Source organism: Panicum hallii, chromosome 3 (assembly GCF_002211085.1).
Source record: "Panicum hallii strain FIL2 chromosome 3, PHallii_v3.1, whole genome shotgun sequence".
In the NCBI taxonomy this organism is placed as follows: domain Eukaryota; kingdom Viridiplantae; phylum Streptophyta; class Magnoliopsida; order Poales; family Poaceae; genus Panicum; species Panicum hallii.
The window spans coordinates 23,626,940-23,637,991 of NC_038044.1; positions in this window are offsets into that span (position 1 = coordinate 23,626,940).

Genomic DNA, 11,052 nt, shown 5'->3' on the forward strand with positions numbered 1-11,052 from the left:
ATCACCTCAAGACTCTGGAAAACAAAGAATCCAGACGAAGAATGCTACGCCGTGCCTCCAAACCAAAAGGAGATGTTATGGAGAGAACTCAAGGATATGTTCACTCTTCCTGAAGGAGTAGATGAAGAAGTTGGGAAGAAATGTGCCCTAAAAAAGATGGCCCTTGCAGTTTCAACATTTAGGAAGAAATTATTTGAAAACTATGTCAAGAAGGACAAGGAACCGGACTAGGACAGTTTCCCCAAGGTCAAACCTTACTGGGAGGAGTTCAAGGAATACAAGTTGTCCGAGGAAGCTCAGGAGTTATCTAAAAAAAACAAGGTCAATGCGACCGCCAAGAAATACAACTACCGCCTCGGGCCGGATGGATATAAGAAGGCGATTCAGAAATGGTAGAAGATGGACCAGGATCTCATGGATAGAGGTATCCAGCCGGTAACTTGGGACTGGCCGAAAAGATTGAAGCAGTGGTTGTTTGCTAATGGTGTCACACTTAACCAAGAGGATGGTAGTTTGGTGGTGCCACCGGTAATGGAAGAAGTGGCCCGGAATTTGGTTGTAGCAATACAAGAGTCCAAAGAAGGAACATTCGAGCCTCACAGGGAGAATGATGAGCTAACCAAGGCCTTACAGAACCTAGAACAACCTGGATGAGCCCGCGGCATTGGCGTGGTCCCATGGGAAGTTGCTTGAGCCGGAGATAGCATGTACAAGACTCATCGCAAAAGTAAGGCAGAACAGGGGACAAACTTCGTGCCTTAGAAGATGACATGACCATAAAAGTGCAACAACTAGAAAGTAAGGCAGGACACAAGGGTCCAACAGGTAGTGGCGGTTGCTCTAAGTCAGCAGCAGGGCACTGGGATGCAGCCGGATGTTGTGATTAGCCCAGCCTCTCAATGACGTAGTAGCTGCGCATCCACGGTGGCCCATGGGATGAGCCCCAAGAGAACGAGCCAGCGGTCGACAACCAAAGATACCTAGTGGATGATATCACCATGCATACACCATGTGAGCTACATGTGAAAGCAAAAAATATCACCGCTCTGGTAGCCTACGGGTCGGCCTTACCGGTGATTCCTGGTGGTACGATTCATGGTAGGCAGGTACCACTGGGCTTCTCCGTTGTCACCGTGAAGCAGATCTTCGAAGTTGGCGGACAAAATGAAAAGCTTGAGCTTGATTTTGTTGGAGGGGACGGAGAACATATGTTGGGACAGGCACTCCATGGTTGCATTCTATGGTGCAAGGCCCACATCATACTTATTGGGAATACATCGGCTCCTTTGGATCCTCCTTCACCGCTAGGCCCGGATAATGATGATGACGACGACTTTGGTGGTCCTTCATCTTTGCCACCACCGGCTCCCTCACCATCATCTCCGCCGAGGGCTAGGAGCACTCGGACTCCTCCAGTACTGGCCAAAGGAAAAAATATACCTCATCCCTCCCATGGCTGGAACCCCAAGAAGTGGAAGGTTGTCATGAAGAAAAGAGGCCATAAGAAGAAATTAGCATATGAGATGACCAACGAGGAACTGGCAGAGCATACGCTCCAAGAGGTGATAGATCATTTCAAACTTAAAGTACCGGAAAAGAGGGTGCCAATAGATGCAATGCTGGCAGCAAAGTTGTATGACAACTTGAGCGACGCCGCCAAGAGACGCATAAAACTACCCTCGGACTTCGATCGCACGCTGATAAAGTCCCATCAGAAAATGAAGAAATGTGGGAAGACCGTTCCTCAGCTTGGCACACAACACAAAATCCTTGAGCCCCTCCGGGTGCAGACGGATCAAGAGAAACACGTAGCGAAATTTATGCAAGAAATGGGATTTACCTATGTGCAGGCAGCCGGGCAAGAAGATATCCCAGTAGCTCAAGTTGTAGGTCTTCCATAAGAGTATGGAAAACCCTTTGTCACTGAAGATGAGGAGATCAATCTAGGCACGCAGATGCACAGATTCCATAGATGGTACCTGTGAATGTCGAAGGAAAACGACCCGAAGATGTTTGGAGTTAAGTATCGCGACCACGATTTCTTCATTGGGGAGGAAGACTTCTGGGTGAACTTCAAAGATGTGCATGCAATATACCATCGAGATGCCCTCGACATATCTCTCATCACCATCTGGATCCTATAAGTATCGACTAATCTCCAGATTAATACAATTTATTAACCAACGCAATATTCTTTGTGTACTATCTAATTTATATTGTATCGTGTAGTATGGAGCTTCAAAGATGCTGAACTGAAGGATGGCAACATCGGGTGGGCTTCATGAATCCCATGGTTATTAATGAGGAGAATGTACGGTTGAGATATCAGGCAACGTGTGTTAACATGTTCAATGCCCTAGATAAGCAACATTACAAACCCTATATACTCCTACCCTACAACTTCGAGTAAGTTTTGATCAACTCGTAACTCTTTTCTTTTCCTAAATACTTGTTAAGTCTAATACATGTATATATGCTTATATATCTATATGTGCAGCTTTCATTGAATTTTGCTCATAATTTCTGTGGAGAGTAGCAAACTTATAGTGTTCGACTGGAAGAGGAGACCACAGACGGACATCCAACACATCTTAGACCCATTGAACAGGTAAGTTTAATTTGCACAATAAAATCCTTTTTATTTTTAGATCAATTAAACATCAAACATATTTTTACGCGCAGGGTGTGGAGAAAATTTGTGAAAAAGTACGGAGGCCAAGGTGAATGGAAGGATGAATTGACTTTTAGAATGGACTTTTCAGTATGTGGGATCTTTACCATTTTGCATATCTCATCTGGTGTTATGTATACGCATACACAAATATTTTATACATAATTTATTCCTCCTATAGTGTTCGAGACAAGAAGCAGGAAATAATTGGTGTAGGTACTATGTATGTGATCTCATGCACACCCTAACTGATTTCAGGAAGTGTACAACGGATGACCTAAGAGAACGCACAAACTATTCTTAAATACATTTACAATTATTCCGACACGATGAACTGATATATCGAGCTTTATTTTTAAAAAAATAATAGATGATGCAAATAAAGAATGAAGTTCTACATGTGGATACGATTGATGTCGTGTCGGAGCAGCTGATAGGATTCATTATGAGGGCGATCCTGGATCCTAAAGGTGAGTTCTACCACGAAGGTCCTATTAATAGAGTAGCATCCGCATCGATGTTGTGAGGGCTTAGAACTTGTAATCGTGACATTTGTATATTTGTAAATATAATTATATCTAGATAACTTAATTACATAATTGTCAATGATATTTAGTTATTTTCATACATTATTTTCACACGAACGCGACTAATGGACATATAGTAGTGTATAGCTCGAGTACGCGTAGCAATTCTGCAAACATAAACAGTAATAAACAATTAAAAAAATAGGATATGTGAAAAGGGGAAGAAAACTCTTAAATACCTGTTGGAATGATGGGGGCCGCCAGCATGCGTCAGCATGGTGGACCTGAGGTACCTGTTGGTCTTTCAAGTAGTAAAATATCTGGTGTACAAATCCGAGACTTTCAGTCTCGATTCCTCAGTACCGGTTGAAGAATAAGGACCTATGCCGCTGTGACATTCAGGTATTTAGGGTTAAAACATACTAGATTCTAGTATAAAGTGTGTATATTTGATTTTATGCATGTGTGCTAAAATTTGAATGCAAAGGGAAAAGTGTATTTGTGTAATTCTGGAAAAAAAATTTAGGTCCTTTAGTGATAAATGGGTGAGAATGGGAGGTAAAATCAAAACATATGAAGGTTGTTTTGCAAAAAGGCAAGAACTTACCTTTAAACCACAAATGGAGGTGAAACTACCTCAAAGGATTCAAGTGTAGTGTAAATTTTAAATAGAATTTCTCCGAAGTTTAAAACTTTGCTAAGTTTTAAGTTAAATTCATATCCTTAGCTCTTTTGCAACTGAACCTTAAAGCAAAGTTGTAGATCTTGATAAACTCTACACTTTTTCTTTTGGGTACATTTTCATTTGAGCTATGTTTTGAAAGTTAACTAGGCTTTATAGTGGAGTCCCTGCACTTTTGACAAATTGCAGCCAGGTCCTTCTTCGTCTACCTCCAGTCCCCTCTCTCTGTTTTTCTCTCTGCCCGATCCCGCCGCCCTCGCCGCCATGTGCTGAGCACCTGCTGCCCCGCGCCGCTTCCCTTTACGCCACGTGCTGTCCTAGCACCCGCGCCGCCGCTCCCCACCCCGCGCTGGCCCTCTCCTCACTCCTCTAGGTCGCGCCACCGCCGCCCGAGCCGCCACGCATCCTGCCGGTTGCCAGCAGTTGCTCCCGCGCGGCCATGCCTTCTTCTGGACCTTGAGCATGTCCTGGAGCTCCCCACGAACCCACTCTTGCTTTTACGCGCCCGCATTTCCACTGCTTTTCCTTTTCTCGAGCACCCCACCTCGCCGGAGCCCCACCGCAGCCCCGGCTTCCCGTCGACAGCCGCCTCCGCCGCCTCCCACCCCCAATCCATTGCTCTAGTAGCACCACCACGACCCACTGATGCTCACAAGCCCGCCCAATTTCGTTCTCCCACGCTAGATCGCCCGGACCACTACGCCGGTGAACTCGAGCTTCCACCGGCGCTCGGCCTCGCCGTCATCCCGACAATCTACTGCCTCTTAGCCCCGGCCAAGCACACCACCAGCACCACATCATCACTAGAAGCTTCCCAGCTACTTTCCCGCTGCTCTCCTACCCTCCGGCCACCGGAACGACGTCGCCGTCCCTCGGACCTCCGCCGCCCGTCTCTGTTCGCCATCGACCCGCCGCCTCGGTCCTTCTCTTCCCCAACACCGGCCACCCCCGTGACCGCCGTGAGCTCCTGAACCTTTTCCCTCACTTTCCCCTCACCGTCGGTGAGCCCCCTCGCCGAAATTTGGACGCCACCGATCGGCATCCCTGTGTAGCCTGGCCAAGGACCCAATTGCAAGGATTTGAATCTTTCCAGGGGCCTTTCTGTAGGAAATCAGTACCCCCCCTCTAATTCAAATCAGCCAACTTGTAAAATCTATAGGAAATTGTAGAAAAATCCAAAAATTACCAAACCTGTTTTGTTGTGTTCCAGAAGTTTAGCTCTACAACTTTTGTTACTAAAGTGAAGTATGAAACAAAATACTGTTAGAGTTATTTTAAAGTTTAGAAAAAGGGTATCTTGAGTATAACTTATGAATATTAGCACTACACCACGGTTGGCTTATGGTAACTTGCGATCAGTTGGTAAAAGTGCTTGCAGCAACTTGCAATTAGTTGCTATAGACTTTTAGCAACCGACGCAATCCATCGCTATAAGTGGGGTTGCTAAAAGTCTTTAGCAACCGACCACCTCTTTAGCAACCGACCCTCCATAGCTGCTCTATAACTTTGCCAACCAATTGTACAACCCATTTAGCAACCAATAGTAAGTTATGACGCCTGATATAATCTGAATATAAATGGCACACTAATAACTATTGTTAATTCAAGGCTATTTGTCATGGAAGATTCAAAATGCCAACTGAGTAAACAAGCAAGAAATCATCACAAATGACTTGTATCAAGTTAATGACTTCATTAAGCAATCCTTCACATGCTCATAAGTTACCATCATCTTTCCAAATCATCCAACTAATTAACTAGCTAGCTAGTTTTTTCACAAAGCAACCACACTTGCTTGGTTGACAGCACAATGTTTGCATGTTTACAAAATCATTCACAAAATATTTCCATGTCATCTACTTGAAACTACGGTCCTGCACAAAATAGCTTCTGTCATCCAATCCTCCAGCACATGTACACTATCCCTTCCTCTATCCCTTCCTGGACACTAAGAGTATACAATGAGTCAGTTAACAAGTGAAAGCAACGATGAGCAAACAAAACAAAGAAAGTGCCAAACTCAATTATCAAGTCAAAGCAACGATGACCCTAACAAAGAAAGGGCACTGATCATTGCAGTTTACATGAGTACAAATTAAAGGACTCAACAGCGGATGCAAAACATGTATGTACATCAAGTTTGAAGGCTGCCAAAACAATCATCTTTTTTGGGGACAAAAATGCAAGTAAACTACAGCGACATTGAAGGCTGCCAAACCAAGCAGATTTCTATTGGAAAACAATCATCTTTCTACCATGTTACCACCAGAAAAAGGTCAATAGCTAGGAGACTGAAATTAAAACTTCCCCATTCAGTTACAAGCATATCATGAAACCACACATTCCTCTTAGTAAAAATACAGATTTCTAATTGCAAACTTATGAGAAGGCTGGTGCATTTGTCAACAAAAATATATACCTGAACCAGCAGCTAGTGCCTTGTTTGTAACCTTCAGCTGTTAACATTATGAATAATTATTTAATAATGGTCACACATATGAATCAAAACACAAACAAGCTGAAGCATATCCCATTACCTTCTTGTATGGCCATGCAAGCCTTTTGAACCTAGTATCAGCCATAGTTTGCATATTGCCATATGGATGAGGAAGAACTTCATCTCGCTTCAGCACACAGGTCACAATAACTTCACAATATTGCCTTCCAATTGGCTCACCTCCAACTATTGTGTCCGGTTTAGTTGAAACAATTGTTCCTTTAGCCACGGGCAGATTGGATCTCAACAAGGTATATAATATGACATCTTTTCCAATCTAAACAAATGATTAATAAGAATTGAATTCAGTGTCTTATAGGATTATGACCCTATGGAGTAGAGAAATTGTGAAAAAGGATGAGAAAATTACAAGAGCATCATGTGGAGACTGAGGAGCATCAGTCTTTGGTGTTGCTGCCTTTGAACCTTGCATCTCATCATCCTCATCTCCAGAAGCATAATCTTTGTCATTAGGGTCATCCTCAACATTCCTTGCACTAAAGAACTATAGTATACCCTTAATCAGTGCAAACAAGCAAAAACCATAGGAAGGAAAGCGACACCAGCTAGAAAAAAATCATGGATAGCACAAGAGCATGGACCTAAAGCTGGACACTTAAAGAACCAGATCGAGTCCTCATTTTTAAGCCATGGAATAGTATTATACCTGATGTTGTGTAGTAGAACCATGGTGTGACATGGGCTCTTTGCTTGCGCGGTCTTTTTCTGCTCTTCGCTCAATTTCAGCCTCCAGCTCAAGTATACGCTGTTGTAGAGCAGCCTTCTCATTTTCAGCCTTGTTACAAGCAAAAATCTCCATTTGAAGTCTAGTTGGCTTATAGGACTTCAATCCTAGAGTGCCAATATCTTGAGGAGTTGGACCCAAACCCAAACATCGGACAGATCCTTTTGGCTCTTTCTCTCCACAAATGATAGCAAATGCATCACCTTCTTGAATTGTTCGATCTTTTATTTTTGGATAGACTTCAAGAATGTCTTTAATTTGATTCTACAAGATATAGCATGGGTTCATATGTCATAGATATGTTTTGCTAACAAGATATGAGATGGGTTCATATGACACTAAAGAGGCTTACAATCACATTTTCTGCGGACTGTGAAGGAACTACTCCATCCTTCCTCGTATGGGTCTTGACAAAGATATCATCTCTTCGTGGAGGACGACCAAGTTCCACAGCCTATATCAATTCTGGTAAGTAACAATAATGTATATAATTTGTAAAGCAAATCGAACATTACCAGATCATGTGCTGAACACGCAAAGCTCACACTACCAGTTGTATGGTGCAACTGCACATGTTTTCTATTTTCTTTGGCTGTTCGAGATTGATCCTAACACAGAATTAACAAATTTATATACATTGCATACAAGTTCTAAGCTTTGTATTGCAAAATACACGTCATATTACATATTTCTTACCTGAAATGCAGAAGACAACCAATACTTGTAGATACTTTGCCAGTCATCATTATTGACTCTTTCATCAGGACATTCTGGAATTTCCTCTGAAGTGAAATCAGGATTAAAATACTGGTCCTTTAAGTCTGTCTTGAATTGTTTCCACTTCATATGTGCATAACGCAAAAACCAGTTTATGGCAGCATCATCAACATCAAAGTACTGCTTTAATTCAGTCCACAGCTCTAACTTCTTTTCAATATCAATAAGCCTCCAATCCTTGTGAGCAATCGACATCTTCTTCCTAACATGGCAACCTAAAGCTTGAAGGTCCAAGCGAGCATTCAAATTATCCTTAGATTTTCCAGATATGTCCAACAAAGTGTTGATTATGTTGTCACACACATTTTTTTCTATGTGCATGGCATCAAAATTATATCGGATCATCAAGTCCTTCCAGTATGGAAGAATGAACCAAATACTTCTCCTTTTCAAAAAGATTAATGGCTCCCCTTCCTTGCGTTGAGAATTCCTAGCTGCCTTGCTGGATGGGTTCTTGCCATAAACTGTTTTCAGGTTTTTTGTATATTCTAGAATTTCATCTCCAGAAAGAGGAGCAGGCGCTGGCCTCAACTCAGCTTCACCACCAAATGAAGCAACATCAAACCTTAATGGGTGATTTGGATGCAAAAACCTACGATGACCCATGTAGCAATGTTTGCTGCCATTCCCAAGTCTAAGAGAACAGATCAAGGAGTGGCAATCAGGGCACGCTGCTTCACCAGATGTGACAAACCCAAACACACTACCGAGACCAGGAAAATCAGTGATGGTGTAAAGTACTGCAGCATGCAAAAGAAAGTATTCACCCTTTGAAGCATCATAAGTTCTCACACCATTAACAAACATATCAAGCAGATCATAAATAAGTGGCTGCCAGTAGACATCCATATCACTACCAACATAATACCGACCGAGGATTAATGCAGACATGATGAAATTTGAATCCTTCATGCACATTGAAGGTGGAAAGTTGAGTGGGATCAAAATGCCAGGCCAAATACTGTAACTAACATTCATAGTCCTATGATTGAAACCATCGGTGGCAAATGCTAGGCGAATATTGCGACTATCAGCAGCAAATTCAGGATACTTCTGATCAAAATCCTTCCACAAAAGTGAATCAGCGGGATGTCTAAGCAAGCCATCTTTTATTCGGCGTTCTTCATGCCACCTTGTGAGACTTGCAGTTTTAGAGGATACAAACAATCTTTGAAGTCTTTTCTTAATAGGAAAATAGCGAAGAACTTTCTTAGAAACCTTGTAACCCCGTTTCCCATCTAGACTCTTCTTTTCCGATTTCCAACGTGATGCATTACAATTCGGACATGTATCAGATTTTTCATGCTCCTTCCAAAAGTGGATGCAATTATTTTCACATGCATGAATAGTAGTATACCCAACTCCCACCAATTTGACCACTTTCTTTGCTTCATGAAAATTTTTAGGAAGTTCTGAACCTCTAGGCAACACATCAGCAAGTAGGTCTATCAACAAATCAAAACTTCTATCTGTCCAACCTCCAATAAGTTTGATGCGAAGTAATCGAACTAGGAAACGTAGCTTTGAGTATTTACTGCATCCTGGGTATAATTCTTGACTATTGTCTTCTGCTAACTTACAAATTGCAGCTACATCATCACTAGGTGCCTCAAAAGATTCATCATGCTCCATACACCCTCCATCATCTAAACCACAGGCTAAGTCCCTAATCAACTCATCTATATCATCATCTTCGCTGTGTTGGTCAATAAACTCATCTATATCGTCTTCATTCACAGAAGACGAAGCAACTTGTCCATGTAAGGTCCATGTTTGGTACCCTTTTAGAAAACCATCACATATCACATGTTCTCGTACTTCACTTGCCTCTCTCCAAAATGAGTTAACACACTTTCGACAAGGGCATAATATCTTGTTCCCTACTGCTGAATTTCTAAACGCAAAAGCTAGAAAACCATTCAACCCTTTTTCATAGGCCTCCGTCTCCCTAAATGCAATTTCTATGTTAAAAATAAATATAACTACAGCAGCAAATATTTTCAGTTATTATGAACAAGTTGTTCGGTACCTAGCCTCATTGGTGATCCACGATTTATCCATACGCCTTTATGTAAGATACGAAACAACTTTCAAATATGGAATCTAAAAACAGATAACAAGCATCAAAATATAGTTGCATATTTTTGTCATGTACATAACTCAAAGGCAAACAGAAAAAATTAATGAGTGGGTAAGCAAAATTACCCTTTGTGTGAGCTGAGGTTTGATAAGGTTAATGTCAATCTCCTTCCAATGAGCAAAGCTTTGCTGAAGCTGAAATCAGTACCTGCAAAGAATGTATTGTTTTAGGATCAGCAAGCAACAGTATTTTGACTGAACGAAATAGATGAAATAGCTTAGCTCCCAATGCCTCACCTCACTTGCAGTAGCGGTCAGCCTTCTTGCGCACACGGTCGAGCCTCAGACCGCTGGACGCGGATCCAGTGAGGGAGGGCCAGAGGAGGGAGGAGTCTGGCGGGCTGACGGTGGCGGTGCACAGGAAGAGAAGCAGAGGGGGCTGGGGCCTAGGGGCGCACAGGGGAGCGACCGAGCGAGGTCGAGCGGGTGCGGCGGGGCGGCGGGCTAACAGCGGCGGCGGCGCGGCGCACAAAAAGAGAGAGGAGGGAGGAGGCTCACCCGCTCGGGAGTTGGGGGAGGGGACGGGCCGGCCGCTCGGGGTTGGGGGTGCGGCACACAGGAAGAGAAGCAGAGGGGAGCTGGGGGGCGGCGGGTGCGGCGGGCTGACAGCGGCGGCGGCGCGGTGCATAGGAAGAGAGAGGAGTGAGGAGGCTTGCCCGCTCGGGGTCGGGGGTGCGGCGCCGGGAGGAGCCACCGGCGGCATGGGGAGGAGGACGCGCGGATCGAGCGGGAGGAGGAGGACGAAGCACCAGGGCGTGCCGTGGGGTGGAGCGGGGAGGAGGAGGAAACAGGTTAATTTGGGGCGTGGAGGGGTTAGGGTTTGGGCAAAAGGTGCAGATAGACTTCTATTTTTTTTCAACGAAAGGCGCGTAAAGTTCTTTCCGCGCGTAGTTTGGGCGCGCGTGAGAGTCTGCCCGCCTAAATCTTTTAGCTACCGACTGCCGGTCTGGATATACAACATTTACCAACCGATCGTCTGTTGATATAATTGTATAGTTTTAGCAACTGATCACC